The sequence below is a fragment of the Pseudophryne corroboree genome, chromosome 1 (assembly GCF_028390025.1).
Source record: "Pseudophryne corroboree isolate aPseCor3 chromosome 1, aPseCor3.hap2, whole genome shotgun sequence".
In the NCBI taxonomy this organism is placed as follows: domain Eukaryota; kingdom Metazoa; phylum Chordata; class Amphibia; order Anura; family Myobatrachidae; genus Pseudophryne; species Pseudophryne corroboree.
In genome coordinates, this window is record NC_086444.1 from 1,045,270,735 (window position 1) to 1,045,289,702 (window position 18,968).

General features: G+C 47.4%; 1 pseudogene; it reads left to right on the top strand.

Moving 5' to 3' along the window:
• Positions 1-2,288: 2,288 nt before the first annotated feature.
• Positions 2,289-2,407, top strand: LOC134946842 (5S ribosomal RNA; annotated as a pseudogene).
• The last annotated feature ends 16,561 nt before the right edge of the window (positions 2,408-18,968 follow it).

Sequence of the window (18,968 nt, forward strand, 5' to 3'; positions counted from 1 at the left end):
CCCAGTGATCACTCCCTATCGTTTGGTTTCCCACTGTTATACATAGTTCCTCATTGTCCATTTCCCCACATTCCCTTTAGTCACCAATATGCATTCATCCATGTATGTGTCACCTCAACACGTTCACTCCTTACCATATATCAGGTCCTCCTTTCCTACCCTATGGAGTATTTTATCCCCAGCTGGAGACTTCACTCTCACTTGCATCATATGCTCCCTCATTAGGGTTAGCATTTTTATCTTTCATCATAATTCTGCGATTTCACACCATCACCTTCCACTTTTTCCTTCCCTTTAACTATATCATCCTTTATCCAGTATCCATTCCATTTAATTTCCTTACTTTCCCGGTGGTCATCACACACCCTATGATATATAGGACCAGGGCTCTCACATCTGCCCGCATCCCTATGGCCTCCATAACCTATCAATTATTTCTTGACATGTGCCATTCATATTTCCACATATTCCGATGTGTGCCACAAACTATCACTACAATAAGATGTATCCTTTTATCCTTATTAGCCAATCACCACACATTCCCTCTTTCTAAATGGTGTCACAACACTCCCCTGTCTTTCTTATATCATGTTCTATTTTTCTCCCTTACTCATCTCCCCTAGAATATGTAGAGCTATCAGTTTCCCCACTCTGCCCCCAGCCATAATGGCAGTTATTCCTGTCTTTTCAGATCCTTGGGGTGCGTTACAATCTACGCGTCACTGGGATCCCATATTCCCCCTTTTTCTCCCACATTTAGCCCTGATATCATCAACACCTAGGTGCACAGCATTGGTGTTTAACCTAAGTACACTCTAATTTAATGAACTGTAGTTATCGTATTTTTGTTCTATGAACTCCTGGCAAGCTATTCCCTTCTCCAATATGGCGCCACGGCACTCCTTCCCGTGACCATGTTTCCTTCACCTGATTGGGCCGATGTGTATTACCCATATACACGTGCGGGAGCATCCTCACTCCCACTTTCCATAGGCCGCCCACCGGTAACTGTTTCAGGCGCATCCACGCTCCGATTGGCCAGGGCGTATCACACACACGTCCCTATTGGCCCCAGGCGCCAATATGGGAGTTTTCCAACCTCCCGCCCATATGTTTTGTGTTCGGTTTTGTATCCCACCAAGCCCTGACTTTAATAGCAACACTCGGGTGCTTAGCAATTTCACCTAACCTAAATATACCTCATCCCCACTAACTCCCATTATCGTATGTGTTATTCTGATGTACTCCTGGCAATCCAATCCCATTTCTAATATGGCGCCACCACTCCTCCCTGTGACCAGGTTTCCCTCACTTGATTGGGTCATATGGGTATTTTCCACACGTATGCTCGCGAGCGCCTTTATTTCCATTGCCCCTAGTCCGCCCACCTGCCACTGTCATCAGGCGCACCCACGCTTTGATTGGCTGGGATGCGCCGCACACACGTCCTCATGCTCCTTGATGGGAGCCTCTAAACTCCCGACCCTATGCCTAATTAGACACAGCCTATTGGCTGCTACCCGCGTTAGCAGGGTTTTTAAACCCCATATGCAGTATCAGCTGTGAGATCCCGGAAGTGAACAAGCCCAACGGGCGAAACGCGTTTTCCACGGACTATACAATGGGACCATTCCATGGAGGATCTGTTGTTACCACCTGTCTACTGAATTTGACACTATGAGTATCTTTTTCCATATTTTCAACAAAGGTTTGAATTACCACTGTCATATGTGCTTATCGTATGGGCACACCAATGATCACTGTATACTGGGCAGCTGGGATTTTCTGTGCTTATTACAGCTTACCAATCCTACTGATTGCAGGTCAGACCTGTTCTTTGCACACTGCTTGATTATAATTGTTTACGCAGTGTGTTACACTCTATAGGTTTGATTCATCTTTTTGCCAAAGTAATGATTCTCTGCTACAGTACTCATAGGTGTTTATGCACAAAATGAATGTATATCTGATTTATATTTTGGTTCACAAATCTACCTGACGCTCTATATTTGTGATTTGGTTTCTTTATTTTCCCCTTGGGATACCAACCATTAACGAATCATAACAAGCATAAATTCCTTTTGAACATTTTTTCCTTCTCTTTTCCATTGCTTACCATTTTTCTGTGGACTCTCATCCACGATCCAGGGTGTACTACGCCACTGAGTGGCAATTGTTTCACCTTGTCTAACGTGGAAAGCAGATCCACATATTACATGGCTTTACCTTCCTAAAATTTCCCAATCCTACCATTCTTATATAGGTGCACGCTCCTTGGTAGATAGCCTCTCTATTATCATACCACGCTGCTAATGCCCGATTTCGTCCAATCTTGGAAGCCAAACAGCGTCGGGCTGGGTCAGTACCTTGAGAGGAGACTCCCTGGGAATAGCCGGTGTTGTAGAGTAGGGACTATTCCCCTTCCTTTGAAGGGTGGACACCAACAGCAGTATCACCACTATTTGTTCTTTCTTCTTTCTATCTTTTTCCTTATTTTCATAAACGTCAGGTCACGACAACGTATACATTTCTAATATGTGCTATATGTATTAACGGGTGAATAGCAACGTGTACAGTATTGACCCAATTTAAGTGGTCCTTTAAGACACAATACTGACCTCCCTGTTTGGTTTCATTAATACAGAATATCTGTACTGGTCAGGAAAAACGGGTGTCAGACTATCAGGTGTCTGCAGCCTTTCTAATCCTTCTCTTGTGATTAACAGACCAGAACATTTTTTATATTTTCTCACACTCTCCTTATTTTCACATTTTTCTTTGGATCGCAGAGGGGTAACTGTTTTAATTTTGAATAATAAACATATGTTTTAACCTTCTTTTGATTCACAATTGAAGAATTTTTCTTCTTTTCATAAGAGTGCGCCCACACAAGAGCTTTCTCTCACTCCCCTTGTCAGTACTTGTACTTTCTAGCTCTGGGCGCACTACCAACAAGGACTACAATTGAAAGGCCTCAATTCCCTTTCCAGCAATTATAATTGTCCACTTTTGGTTCTTTACAATTTGTTGCAATTTATCACACACCAGTGCCCGGTCGCTCTTCCTTTTGATTGGGTTACAACCAGTAAGAAGTTTAGAATTTCAAAAAAAATGGAATTTCAATTATCCACTTCCAGCTGGGGACTGTTTAAAAAGGGAGTTGGCTCCCAAAGTAGATATACATGTAATTCGATTGGTGCAAAAATCTACATTACCTCTGATGTTACGGATAAAAAAAAATTGATTTAAAAAACAAACAAACCATTTTCTCCATGTCTGGAGCAGTTGTAAGACCGGCCATGGCTTAAGCCTGGATGGCAAAAGCAATGGTAGCCTGTGCTGATGCATTGGAGGATGATCTTTCATTGGCATCTAGAGAGCAAAAATCCCATGTTGCACATCTTAAACAAGCAGCTATTTTTATGGAAGCAGCCTTGGATATGGGTACAATTGCCTCTCAAGTATCAGCTTCAGCAGTAGCAGCTCGCAGAGCAGTTTGGCTACGTACATGGAAAACTGACTCAGAATCTAAGAAGGTTCTAGAGCCTTTGTCTTTTACTGGAGATTTTCTTTTTGGTAAAGAATTAAACATTATTTTGGAATCAGAAGCAGACTTCAAGAAAGTGAAGTTACCTTCCGCATATAAATCTAAGCCTAGAATTCCAGCTTTTCGGCGCTTTCATACTCAAGGAAAGCAAAAGGAAAGGGTTATGGCAAACAGTCTCAAGTCTGGTAAGACTAAGGCATTGGGCTAGCAGAAGGCCGGCTTCCAAGTCAAGATAAGCCATCAGCCTGATGGTGCGGGCCTCCACCTGGGGGATCCCAGGGTGGGAGTCCGACTTCATTTTACACAGATCTGGCAGCAGTCCATCACAGATGCCTGGGTGCAAGAAGCGGTATTTCACTGTTATGCGTTTGCCTTCAAGAAACACCCTCCTCAAAAAGTTTTTTTGTACCAGCCCGTCTTCAGTGGAAACGAAAGCTAGGGCTTTACAAGAGGCAGTTCAGAATTTGCTTCAGTTAGGAGTGATAATTCTAGTTCCTCCTGCGCAATGAGGACACGTTTTTTATTTCAACATGTTTCTGGTCCAGAAGCCAAATGGGTCATTCTGGCCCATACTCAACCCCAAAGAGCTAAACAAGCACATTTGGGTGTCTCGGTTTCATATGGAGGCTTTACGTTCCATTATTTTGGCCATGGAGCCGGAGGATTTTAATGGTATCACTGGATATCCAGGATAACCTGCATGTTCCTTATAGCACTGTCCCATCAGTGTTATCTCAGGTTTGCTATCCTCCAGCAACACTTTCAGTTTCAGGCCCTACCATTTGGACTGACACAGCTCCGGAGTGTTCAAACAATTATGGTGGTAATGGCAGCTTATCTCCGTCCGCAGGGGATAAGAATTTATCCATACATTGACAAACTATTAATCCTGGCACAGTCTCCGGAATTGCTTCAGTGTCATCTGCAACAGACAATAGCTTGTTTGCAGATTCACGGTTGGCTCATAAATTGGGCAAAGTCGTCTCTTATTCCATCACAACGAATGACTCACTTGGGGGTCTTCAGAGAGTAACTTTACCTCTGAATAAAATATCCAAAATTCAGTCAAGGATTCAAGAACTGCTACACTGTCAAAGGGTATCCATTCATGCTGCAATGCGTGTGATGGGATTGATGGTGTAGACATTCGACATGGTGGAGTATGCTCAGTACCACTCAAGGCCTCTGCAATGTCTGATCCTTTCCAAATGGAATGGTTTTCATTAGACAAAAACGCAGACTATGGTCCTTACTTTGGAAGTAAGGAGGTCATTAGCCTGGTGGGTACAGATTGGGAAATTCTGACAACCTATACCAGTCTTCAGGGCTGGGGAGCGGTGTCAGGAAGGAATTGCTTCCAAGGACAGTGGACCAAAGCAGAAAGTTGCTTGCCAATAAATATATTGGAACTTCGGGCCATTTATATGGCACTCATTCAGGCAAAGGACATTGTTCAGGCGAAACCAGTTCAAATTTGCTCGAACAATGCAACAGCAGTAATGTATCTCAATCATCAAGGAGGAACTCGCAGCCAAAGGCTATGAAGGAGGTAAGCTGCACGTTAAGGTGGGCAGAACTTCATCATCCAGCCTTGTCTACAGTGTTTACTCCAGGAGTCCTAAACTGGAAAGCGGATTTTCTCAGTCGACACGCCATTAATGCAAATGAATGGGCTTTACACCCCGAGGTCTTCCAGACTCTGGTAGACAAGTGGGGGTTACCGGAGATAGATCTCATGGCGTCCGGTCAGAACAACAAAGTTCCTGCGTACGGGTCAAGAACAAAGGATCCCAGAGTGACCTTTGTGGATGCCCTGTCAGTGAGATTGGAATTTCGTCTGGCCTGTGTTTCCACGATCTCCCTGTTGCCCAGGGTGATGCGAAAGGTAAAACAAAGAATGGGCACCGTGATACTAATAGCTCCGGCTTGGCCCAGAAGACATTCGTACACAGATCTGCAGAGGCTGTCGATGGATGCTCCATTTCTACTCTCTCAACGTCCAGATCTACTGTCACAGGGTTCTTGATATTACAAGTACCTGGATCGACTGTCTTTAATGGCGTGGCTCTTGAGACTTCCACTCTGAAAGCAAGAGAATTCCCAGAACAGGTAATTCAAACAATGCTCAGAGCAAGGAAACCATCCTCAGCTCACATTTATCACCAAATATTACAAGCCTATATTCAATGGTGCAGTGACCAGAAATTTTAACCTAGGTCTTTCAGAGTCCTAGCATTCCTTCAGGCAAGAATGGACAAAGGTCTGCGGGTGGATTCCTTGAGAGTGCAGGTGTCAGCATTGACTGTATGGTTCCAAAAGAAAAATAAGATTTTACTTACCGGTAAATCTATTTCTCGTAGTCCGTAGTGGATGCTGGGGACTCCGTAAGGACCATGAGGAATAGACGGGCTCCGCAGGAGACATGGGCACTTTAAGAAAGAATTTAGATTCTGGTGTGCTCTGGCTCCTCCCTCTATGTCCCTCCTCCAGACCTCAGTTAGAGAAACTGTGCCCGGAAGAGCTGACAGTACAAGGAAAGGAGTTTGGTAATCCATGGCAAGAGTCATACCAGCCACACCAATCACACCGTATAACTTGAGCTAAACATACCCAGTCAACAGTATGAACAACAACAGAGCAACAGGTCAACCCTGATGCAACCATAACATAACCCTTATTTAAGGTATAACTATATACAAGCATTGCAGAAGAAGTCCGCACTTGGGACGGGCGCCCAGCATCCACTACGGACTACGAGAAATAGATATACCGGTAAGTAAAATCTTATTTTCTCTAACGTCCTAGTGGATGCTGGGGACTCCGTAAGGACCATGGGGATTATACCAAAGCTCCCAAACGGGCGGGAGAGTGCGGATGACTCTGCAGCACCGATTGAGCAAACACAAGGTCCTCCTCGGCCAGGGCATCAAACTTGTAGAACTTTGCAAAAGTGTTTGAACCTGACCAAGTAGCCGCTCGGCAAAGTTGTAATGCCGAGACCTAGTCCTAGTGGAATGGGCCTTAACTGATTTTGGCAGCTGCAATCCAGCCGCCGAATGAGCCTGCTGAATCGTGTTACAGATCCAGCGAGCAATAGTCTGCTTTGAAGCAGGAGCACCAAGCTTGTTGGAAGCATACAGGATAAACAAAGACTGTTTTCCTGACCCTAGCCGTTCTGGCTACATAAACCTTCAAAGCCCTGACTACATCAAGCAACTCGGAATCCTCCAAGTCCGTAGTAGCCACAGGCACCACAATAGGTTGGTTTATATGAAAATAAGAATTTACTTACCGATAATTCTATTTCTCATAGTCCGTAGTGGATGCTGGGACTCCGTCAGGACCATGGGGAATAGCGGGCTCCGCAGGAGACAGGGCACATCTAAATAAAGCTTTTAGGATCACATGGTGCGTACTGGCTCCTCCCCCTATGACCCTCCTCCAAGCCTCAGTTAGGTACTGTGCCCGGACGAGCGTACACAATAAGGAAGGATCTTGAATCCCGGGTAAGACTCATACCAGCCACACCAATCACACCGTACAACTTGTGATCTGAACCCAGTTAACAGTATGATAACAAAAAACGAAGTAGCCTCTGAAAAGATGGCTCACAACAATAGTAATAACCCGATCTTTGTAACAATAACTATGTACAAGTATTGCAGACAATCCGCACTTGGGATGGGCGCCCAGCATCCACTACGGACTATGAGAAATAGAATTATCGGTAAGTAAATTCTTATTTTCTCTAACGTCCTAGTGGATGCTGGGACTCCGTCAGGACCATGGGGATTATACCAAAGCTCCCAAACGGGCGGGAGAGTGCGGATGACTCTGCAGCACCGAATGAGAGAACTCCAGGTCCTCCTTAGCCAGAGTATCAAATTTGTAAAATTTTACAAACGTGTTCTCCCCTGACCACGTAGCTGCTCAGCAAAGTTGTAATGCCGAGACCCCTCGGGCAGCCGCCCAAGATGAGCCCACTTTCCTTGTGGAGTGGGCCTTTACAGATTTAGGCTGTGGCAGGCCTGCCACAGAATGTGCAAGTTGGATTGTGCTACAGATCCAACGTGCAATCGTCTGTTTAGACGCAGGAGCACCCATCTTGTTGGGTGCATACAATATAAACAACGAGTCAGATTTTCTGACTCCAGCTGTCCTTGAAATATATATTTTTAATGCTCTGACAACGTCCAGTAACTTGGAGTCCTCCAAGTCGCTAGTAGCCGCAGGCACCACAATAGGCTGGTTCAAGTGAAAAGCCGAAACCACCTTAGGGAGAAAATGAGGACGTGTCCGCAGTTCTGCCCTGTCCGAATGGAAAATCAGATATGGGCTTTTGTATGACAAAGCCGCCAACTCTGAAACTCTCCTGGCTGAAGCCAGGGCCAATAGCATGGTTACCTTCCATGTAAGGTATTTTAAATCTACCGATTTTAGAGGCTCAAACCAATGAGATTTGAGAAAATTCAAAACTACGTTCAAATCCCACGGTGCCACTGGAGGCACTATTGGGGGTTGTATATGTAGTACACCTTTGACAAAAGTTTGTACTTCAGGCACTGATGCCAATTCCTTCTGGAAGAAGATTGATAAGGCCGAAATTTGAACTTTAATGGACCCCAATTTTAGGCCCATAGACAATCCTGCTTGCAGGAAATGTAAGAATCGACCCAATTGAAATTCTTCCGTTGGAGCCTTCTTGGCCTCACACCACGCAACATATTTCCGCCAAATGCGGTGATAATGTTGTACAGTCACTTCCTTTCTAGCCTTAATCAAGGTAGGAATAACTTCCTCTGGAATGCCCTTTTCTTTTAGAATCCGGCGTTCAACCGCCATGCCGTCAAACGCAGACGCGGTAAGTCTTGGAACATACAAGGTCCCTGCTGAAGCAGATCCCTTCTTAGAGGTAGAGGCCACGGATCCTCCGTGAGCATCTCTTGAAGTTCCGGATACCAAGTTCTTCTTGGCCAGTCCGGAGCCACCAGTATTGTTCTTACTCCTCTTTTCCGTATAATTCTCAGTACCTTTGGTATGAGAGGCAGAGGAGGGAACACATACACTGACTGGTACACCCACGGTGTTACCAGAGCGTCCACAGCTATTGCCTGAGGGTCTCTTGACCTGGCGCAATATCTGTCCAATTTTTTGTTGAGGCGAGACGCCATCATGTCCACCTTTGGTTTTTCCCAACGGTTCACAATCATGTGGAAGACTTCTGGATGAAGTCCCCACTCTCCCGGGTGAAGGTCGTGTCTGCTGAGGAAGTCTGCTTCCCAGTTGTCCGCTCCCGGGATGAACACTGCTGACAGTGCTATGACATGATTCTCCGCCCAGCGCAGAATCCTTGCAGCTTCTGTCATTGCTCTTCTGCTTCTCGTGCCGCCTTGTCGGTTTACGTGGGCGACTGCCGTGATGTTGTCCGACTGGATCAACACCGGCTGACCCTGAAGCAGCGATTTTGCCAGGCTTAGAGCATTGTAGATCGCTCTTAGCTCCAGTATATTTATGTGAAGGGACGTCTCCAGGTTTGACCACACGCCCTGGAAGTTTCTTCCCTGTGTGACTGCTCCCCAGCCTCGTAGGCTGGCATCCGTAGTCACCAGGACCCAGTCCTGTATGCCGAATCTGCGGCCCTCTAGCAGATGGGCACTCTGCAACCACCACAGGAGAGACAACCTTGTTCTTGGTGACAGTGTTATCCGCTGATGCATGTGCAGATGCGATCCGGACCATTTGTCCAGCAGATCCCACTGAAATGTCCGTGCATGGAATCTGCCGAATGGAATCGCTTCGTAAGAAGCCACCATCTTTCCCAGGACTCTTGTGCATTGATGTACTGACACAGTTCCTGGTTTTAGGAGGTTCCTGACAAGTTCGGATAACTCCCTTGCTTTCTCCTCCGGGAGAAACACCTTTTTCTGAACCGTGTCCAGAATCATTCCCAGGAACAGCAGACGAGTTGTCGGGGTCAATTGAGATTTTGGAAGATTCAGAATCCACCCGTGTTGCTGAAGCACTACCTGGGTTAGTGCTACACCGACTTCCAGCTGTTCTCTGGACTTTGCCCTTATCAGGAGATCGTCCAAGTAAGGGATAATTAATACGCCTTTTCTTCGTAGAAGAACCATCATTTCGGTCATTACCTTGGTAAAGACCCGAGGGGCCGTGGACAAACCAAACGGCAGCGTTTGAAACTGATAATGACAGTCTTGTATCACGAACCTGAGATACCCTTGGTGTGAGGGGTAAATTGGGACATGCAGATAAGCATCTTTTATGTCCAGGGACACCATGAAGTCCCCTTCTTCCAGATTCGCTATCACTGCTCTGAGTGACTCCATCTTGAACTTGAATTTCTGTATGTACAGGTTCAAGGATTTCAGGTTTAGAATAGGTCTTACCGAACCGTCCGGCTTCGGTACCACAAATAGTGTGGAATAATACCCCTTTCCCTGTTGTAGGAGGGGTACCTTGACTATCACCTGCTGAGAATACAGCTTGTGAATGGCTTCCAAAACCGACGTCCTTTCTGAGGGAGACGTTGGTAAAGCAGACTTTAGGAACCGGCGAGGGGGAGACCTTTCGAACTCCAACATGTAACCCTGAGATATTATCTGCAGGATCCACGGGTCCACTTGTGAGCGAGCCCACTGATTGCTGAAAATCTTGAGTCGACCCCCCACCGCTCCTGAGTCCGCTTGTAAAGCCCCAGCGTCATGCTGATGGCTTTGTAGAACCCGGGGCGGGCTTCTGGTCCTGGGCAGGGGCTGCTTGCTGCCCTCTCTTACCCTTTCCTCTGCCTCGCGGCAGATAAGACTGTCCTTTTGGTCGCCTGTTTTTATAGGAGCGAAAGGACTGCGGCTGAAAAGACGGTGTCTTTTTCTGTTGGGAGGGGGTCTGAGGTAAAAAAGTGGATTTGCCGGCAGTTGCCGTGGCCACCAGGTCCGAAAGACCGACCCCAAATAATTCCTCTCCTTTATATGGCAATACTTCCATATGCCTTTTGGAATCCGCATCACCTGACCACTGTCGCGTCCATAAACTTCTTCTGGCAGATATGGACATCGCGCTTACTCTTGATGCTAGAGTACAAATATCCCTCTGAGCATCTCGCATATAAAGAAAAGCATCCTTTAATTGCTCTAGAGTCAATAAAATACTGTCCCTATCCAGGGTATCAATATTTTCAGTCAGAGAATCCAACCACACTACCCCAGCACTGCACATCCAGGCTGAGGCTATTGCCGGTCGCAGTATAACACCAGTATGTGTGTATATACTCTTCAGTGTAGTTTCCAGCCTCCTATCTGCTGGATCCTTGAGGGCGGCCGTATCAGGAGACGGCAACGCCACTTGCTTTGATAAACGTGTGAGCGCCTTATCCACCCTAGGGGGTGTTTCCCAGCGCGCCCTAACCTCTGGTGTGAAAGGGTATAATGCCAATAACTTCTTGGAAATTAGCAGTTTTCTATCTGGGTTAACCCACGCTTCGTCACACACGTCATTCAATTCCTCTGATTCTGGAAAAGCTACAGGTAGTTTTTTTCACCCCCCACATAATACCCCTTTTTGAGGTACCAGCAGTATCAGAGATCTGCAAAGCCTCCTTCATTGCCATGATCATATAACGTGTGGCCCTATTGGAAAATACGTTTGTTTCTTCACCGTCGACACTAGATTCATCTGTGTCGGTACCCGTGTCAACTGACTGAGGTAAGGGACGTTTTACAGCCCCTGACGGTGTCTGAGACGCCTGAGCCGGTACTAACTGGTTTTCCGGCCGTCTCATTTCGTCAACTGACTTTTGTAATGTGCTAACATTATCACGTAATTCCATAACTAAAGCCATCCATTCCAGTGTCGACTCCCTAGGGGGTGACATCACCATTACCGGCAATTGCTCTGCCTCCACACCAACATCGTCCTCATACATGTCGACACACACGTACCGACACACAGCAGCCACACAGGGAATGCTCTAATCGAAGACAGGACCCTCTTAGCCCTTTGGGGAGACAGAGGGAGAGTTTGCCAGCACACACCAAAAACGCTATAAATGTATATAAACAACCCTAGAAGGTGTTGTTTTTGATATAAGCGCTTTTAATATATCAATATCGCCAAATTATGCCCCCCTTCTCTTTGTTACCCTGTTTCTGTAGTGCAGTGCAGGGGAGAGTCCTGGGAGCCTTCCTCACCAGCGGAGCTGAGCAGGAAAATGGCGCTGAGGAGAATAAGCTCCGCCCCTTTTTCGGCGGGCTTTTCTCCCGGGTTTTAAGAAAACTGGCCTGGGTTAAATACATACATATAGCCTTAATGGCTATATGTGATGTATTTATTTTGCCACTAAAGGTATTTAATATTGCTGCCCAGGGCGCCCCCAGCAGCGCCCTGCACCCTCCGTGACTGAATCAGTGAGACGTGTAGCAACAATGGCGCACAGCTGCAGTGCTGTGCGCTACCTTCATGAAGACTGAGGAGTCTTCTGCCGCCTGCTTTCCGGACCTCCGTCTTCAGCGTCTGTAAGGGGGATCGGCGGCGCGGCTCCGGGACGAACCCCAGGAGGACCTGTGTTCCGACTCCCTCTGGAGCTAAGTGTCCAGTAGCCTAAGACTCCAATCCATCCTGCACGCAGGTGAGTTGGAAATCTCTCCCCTAAGTCCCTCGATGCAGTGATCCTGTTGCCAGCAGGATTCACTGAGATTTAAACCTAAAAAAACTTTTTCTAAGCAGCTCTTTAGGAGAGCCACCTAGATTGCACCCTTCTCGGACGGGCACAAAAACCTAACTGAGGCTTGGAGGAGGGTCATAGGGGGAGGAGCCAGTACGCACCATGTGATCCTAAAAGCTTTATTTAGATGTGCCCTGTCTCCTGCGGAGCCCGCTATTCCCCATGGTCCTGACGGAGTCCCAGCATCCACTAGGACGTTAGAGAAAGGATGAAACATCTTTCGGCAGAAATTGTGGACGGGTCCGCAATTCTGCTCTATCCGCATGGAAAACCAGATAGGGGCTTTTATGTGACAAAGCCGCCAACTCTGACACAGATATAGCATGACCACCTTCCACGTGAGATATTTCAACTCCACCGTTTTGAGTGGTTCAAACCAGTGGGATTTCAGGAAACTCAACACCACGTTAAGATCCCAAGATGCCACTGGAGGCACAAAAGGGGGCTGAATATGCAGCACTCCCTTTACAAACGTCTGAACTTCAGGTAGAGAAGTCAACTCCTTTTGAAAGAAAATGGATAGGGCCGAAATCTGGACCTTAATGGACCCCAATTTTAGGCCCAAATTCACTCCTGACTGTAGGAAGTGAAGGAAACGGCCCAGCTGGAATTCCTCCGTAGGGGCATTCCTGGCCTCACACCAAGCAACACACTTTCGCCATATACGGTGATAATGTTGAGCTGTCACGTCCTTCCTAGCCTTTATCAGCGTAGGAATGACCTCCTCCGGAATGCCTTTCTCCGCTAGGATCCGGTGTTCAACCGCCATGCCGTCAAACGCAGCCGCGGTAAGTCTTGGAACAGACAGGGCCCCTGTTGCAACAAGTCTTGTCTTAGAGGAAGAGGCCACGGGTCCTCTGTGAGCATTTCTTGCAGATCTGGATACCAAGTCCTTCGTGGCCAATCTGGAACAATGAGTATCGTTCTCACTCCTCTTTTTCTTATTATTCTCAGCACCTTGGGTATGAGAGGAAGAGGAGGAAATACATAGACCGACTGGAACACCCACGGTGTCACCAGGGCGTCTACAGCTATCGCCTGAGGGTCTCTTGACCTGGCGCAATACCTCTGTAGTTTTTTGTTGAGGCGGGATGCCATCATGTCCACCTGTGGCAGTACCCACCGACTTGCAGTCTGTGCGAAGACTTCCTGATGAAGTCCCCACTCTCCCGGGTGGAGGTCGTGTCTGCTGAGAAAGTCTGCTTCCCAGTTGTCCACTCCTGGGATGAACACTGCTGACAGTGCGCTTACGTGATTTTCCGCCCAGCGAAGAATTCTGGTGGCTTCCGCCATCGCTACCCTGCTCCTTGTGCTGCCTTGTCGGTTTACATGAGCCACTGCGGTGATGGTGTCTGACTGAATCAGAACCGGTTGGTCGCGAAGCAGGGTCTCCGCTTGACGTAGGGCGTTGTATACGGCCCTTAGTTCCAGGATGTTGATGTGAAAGCAATTCTTCTGACTTGACCACAGACCTTGGAAATTTCTTCCCTGTGTGACTGCTCCCCCCCCTCGGAGGCTTGCATCTGTGGTCACCAGGACCCAGTCCTGAATGCCGAATCTGCGGCCCTCGAGAAGGTGAGCACTCTGCAGCCACCACAGGAGAGACACCCTGGCCCTGGGGGATAGGGTGATTAACTGATGCATCTGAAGATGTGATCCGGACCACTTGTCCAGTAATTCCCATTGAAAGGTCCTCGCATGGAACCTGCCGAAGGGAATGGCCTCGTATGATGCCACCATCCTTCCCAGGACTCGAGTGCAGTGATGCACTGACAACTGTTTTAGTTTTAATAGGTTCCTGTCAGGAATCGACTTACCACAGCTGCATCTGTCCGTCGGTGCGGACTCCGTCCGGGGTCCCTACGTCTCGCTGGTCTCCCTGTCGCCGGATGCCATCCTGGGCCTAGGAACGCTCCTGTTGTCAGCGGGCATGCATGCACGCCGCGTTCCCGCCGGGCCGCGGCATGGGCGCCGCCATGACAGCTTTCCTCAGACTGCCGCATCAGCCAATCCGGAGCTTGGCCGCACCTCCTCGTTTCCCTTCCAGCCAATGCCTGCAGACCGGGGGGTATATCAGGAGCAGCAGGGTGAGTCAGTCCTTGTCCTGGACTTCGTGTCACTCCTATGACCTGTGTCTCTGGCTCCGTTCTCCAGTTCCTCCGTTTACCTGCTTTGCCTTCCAGTTTGTTCCTGTACTGCCGTGGAACCACAAGCACCAGCAACCCTTGCACTTGAGTTCTAGCTTCACACCTTTACCAGCTACAGTGTGCTTCAGCCCTCTGCAGTAGAGACTCTCCTCCAGGTGCATCTCGTCATCTACACCTGTTCATCAGCCTGCAAGCTGCCAGTGTTATTCAAACTGCACTGAGAACTTTTAAGACTTGTCTCCTGCAATTGCTACCAGGTTTGCTATTTCCACTAACATCTCTGCTGGCTCCACGGTCCAACAACTATCGGTTCCCATACCGACACATCGATCCCCTGATCGATTGAACTTACCATACAGACTTTGCCATAGACTCTCAGCTTCCACGCTGCATATTCACAATTGCATTTGTTTCTGTTATCAAGTATTCCTGCTGCCATATTGTTTAAAGCCTATTGTTTAATAAACAACATTGCGCACATGCGCAGGAATCCAATCCGGCCTCCTCACTTCTTCCATCCTACCTCCACTGACCCACTAGCGCCCCCTCCGGGGACACAAACTAAACAGAACCTGACAGTTCCTGACCAGTGTCATAAGCTCCTGAGCTCTCTCTATCGGGAGATAAACCCTTTTCTGGTCTGTGTCTAGAATCATGCCTAGGAAAGGCAGACGAGCCGTAGGAACCAACTGCGACTTTGGAATATTTAGAATCCAGCCGTGTTGTCGTTACACTTCCAGAGAAAGTGCTACGCTGATCAGCAACTGCTCTCTTGATCCCGCTTTTATGAGGAGATCGTCAAAGTATGGGATAATTGCGACCCCTTGCTTCCGCAGGAGTACCATCATTTCCGCCATTACCTTGGTAAATATTCTCGGTGCCGTGGAGAGACCAAACGGCAACGTCTGAAATTGGTAATGACAATCCTGTACCACAAATCTGAGGTACGCCTGATGAGGTGGATAAATGGGGACATGAAGGTATGCATCCTTTATGTCCAGAGACACCATAAAATCCCCCCCTCCCAGGCTTGCGACGACCGCTCTCAGCGATTCCATCTTGAACTTGAACCTTTTCAGGTATATGTTCAGGGATTTTAAATTCAATATGGGTCTGACCGAACCGTCCGGTTTCGGGACTACAACATGGTCGAATAATAACCCCCTCCTTGTTGAAGGAGGGGAACCTTGACCACCACCTGTTGAAGATATAATTTGTGAATTGCAGTTAACACTATTTCCCGCTCGTGGGGGGAAGCCGGCAGGGCCGTCGGTGAGGGGGCATCTCCTCGAAGTCCAGCTTGTATCCCTGAGACACAACAATATCTATTGCTCAGGGATCCAACAGGGAGTGAACCCACTTGTGGCTGAAATTTCGAAGACGTGCCCCCACTGGGCCTAGCTCCGCCTGTGGAGCCCCAGCGACATGCAGTGGATTTTGTAGAGGCCGGGAGGACTTCTGTTCCTGGGAACTAGCTGTGTTGTGCAGCTTCTTTCCTCTGGCAAGAAAGGACGCACCTCGGACTTTCTTGTTTCTTTGTGATCGAAAGGACTGCATTTGATAATGTCGTGCTTTCCTAGGCTGTGCTGGAATATAAAGCAAAAGATCAGAATTACCAGCTATAGCTGTGGAGACCAGGTCCGAGATCCCTTCTCCACACAATCCTCAGCCTTGTAAGGTAAACCTTCCATATGCCTCTTAAATCGGCATCACCTGTCCATTGCATGTTCCACAGGACACGTCAAGCAGAAATCGACATAGCGTCGACTCTAGAACCCAGTAGACCAATGTCCCTTTGGGCCCGTTTCATATATATATATATATATATATCTCTCTCTCTCTAAGACAGCATCTTTTATATATATATATATATATATATATATATATACATACTAGGGTCTCAATCCCTGCTGATAAGGTATCTGTGCATGCTATCTGCAGGATCCCTGAGGATAGCTGTAAAGTCAGCGCTACCTTTTGGGCAAACGTGACACCCTAGGGGAAGATTCCCATCGTATCCTGGCCTTAGTAGGGAAAGGATACTCCCTGAGAATTCTTTGTGGGAAACTACACAGTCTCTTGTCTGGAGATTCCCGCTCTTTTTCTTCATGAGAGGAGGGAAATTTACCTCAGCTTTCTTCCCCTTAAACATGTGTACCCTTGTGTCAGGGACAGATGAGTCATCAGTGATATGCAAAACATTTTTTATTACAATAATCATATATTGAATACTTTCCTGCCATTTTGGCTGCAACTTTGCATTATTGTAGTCGACACTGGAGTCAGACTCCGTGTCGATATCAGTGTCTATTATTTTGGACAGTGAGCATTGAGAGACTCTGAAGGTCTCTGCGACATAGGGACAGACATGGGTAGATTCCGTCTGTTCTCTAATCTTTTGTGCAATAAATTTACCTTAGCACTTAATTTCACATATCCAAACAGGTGTCGACGGAGACACCACTCACACACACATTTGCTCCATCTCCTCCTTAGGGGAGCCTTTTACCTCAGACATGTCGACACGCACGTACCGACACACCACACACTCAGGGAATGCTCATCTGAAGACAATTCCCCCACAAGGCCCTTTGGAGAGACAGAGAGAGAGTATGCCAGCACACACCCCAGCGCTATAAACCCAGGAATAACACAGTAACTTAATGTTAACCCAGTAGCTGCTGTTTATATAGATTTTTGCGCCTAATTATGTGCCCCCCCCTCTCTTTTTACCCTCTTCTACCGTGTATCTGCAGGGGAGAGCCTGGGGAGCTTCCTCTCAGCGGAGCTGTGGAGAAAAAATGGCGCTGGTGAGTGCGGAGGAAGAAGCCCCGCCCCTTCGACGGCGGGCTTCTGTTCCGCTTAAATATACATTTTCTTGGCGGGGGCTCATACATATATACAGTGCCCAACTGTATATATGTGTACTTTTGCCAAACGAGGTCCATATGCTGCCCAGGGCGCCCCCCCCTGCGCCCTGCACCCTTACAGTGACCGGAGTATGTGAGGTGTGTGGGAGCAATGGCGCACAGCTGCAGTGCTGTGCGTTACCTCAGTGAAGAACGGAGTCTTCTGCCGCCGATTTTGAAGTCTTCTTGCTTCTCATACTCACCCGGCTTCTGTCTTCCAGCTCTGCGAGGGGGACGGCGGCGCGGCTCTGGGATCGGATGACGAGGGTGAGATCCTGTGTACGATCCCTCTGGAGCTAATGGTGTCCAGTAGCCTAAGAAGCAGGACCTAGCTTCAGAGAGTAGGGCTGCTTCTCTCCCCTCTGTCCCACGATGCAGGGAGTCTGTTGCCAGCAGAGCTCCCTGAAAATAAAAAACCTAACAAAATACTTTCTCACAGCAAGCTCAGGAGAGCTCACTGAACAGCACCCAGCTCGTCCGGGCAGTCTCAAACTGAGGTCTGGAGGATGGACATAGAGGGAGGAGCCAGAGTACACCAGAATCTAAATTCTTTCTTCAAGTGCCCATGTCTCCTGCGGAGCCCATCTATTCCCCATGGTCCTTACAGAGTCCCCAGCATCCACTAGGACGTTAGAGAAATTGCTAACCTACAGGATGTTTGCACTTTCTTCCAGGGAATGCTTCACATCCAACCTCCCTTTGTTCCTCCTGCAGTGCCTTGGGATTTAAATTTAGTCCTAAAGGCACTTCAAGTTGCTCCATTTGAACCACTAAAGCAAGTGGATTTTATATGGTTGACAGCTAAAGCTCTCTTTCTACTGGCTATTACTTCAGCTAGAAGAGTTTCAGATTTAGGGGCATTATTATGTCGCCCTTCCTTTCTGATTTTTCATCCAAATAGAGCGGTTCTTAGAACAAAATCTGGTTATCTTCCTAAGGTGGTGTCTAAATTCCATCTTAACGAAGAAATTGTTGTTCCGGCCTTCCAAGGGCCGGACCTTTCTGCGGGAGATGCATCATTGGACGTAGTCTGTGCCTTCAGGATCTACGTGGATCGCACCAGTGCCATCAGACAGACACTTCTTTTAATTATTGACATACCTGTTTTTTGGCTATAGCCGGTTGACTCAGGGTAATGCAGTTTTATATATTGTGTTTATCCTTCTGATGTATCAGGATTTATTACATATGGCCGTAACTGGCTTTGCTTCCTGTTCTGTAGGCTTTGATACGCAATGTTGTGACATATTGCATGCTTTGAATGTCAACATTTATTGATTTATGCCTTTTCCAAACTGTAATAAAAATTAATTAGCGACAAAAAAAAAAAAAGAGACAGGCTCTCTTTGTTCTCTACGGATTTCACAAGAGAGGATGGCTTTGGATGACAATTTCAGAAGCATCTTCTCAAACTAATCTCCCTATTCAGACTAATATCTCTGCTCACTCTACTCGTAAGGTAGGTCCATCATGGGCAGCACAACGTGGTGCTCCAGCTGAACAGATATGTAAGACATGGTCTTCCATTAACACATTCATTAGACATTATATGCCTTTGATACATTTGCCTCAGGACACTGAATTCGGGCGAAGTATTCTCCTGTCCAATCAGGAGCGTCTCCACCACT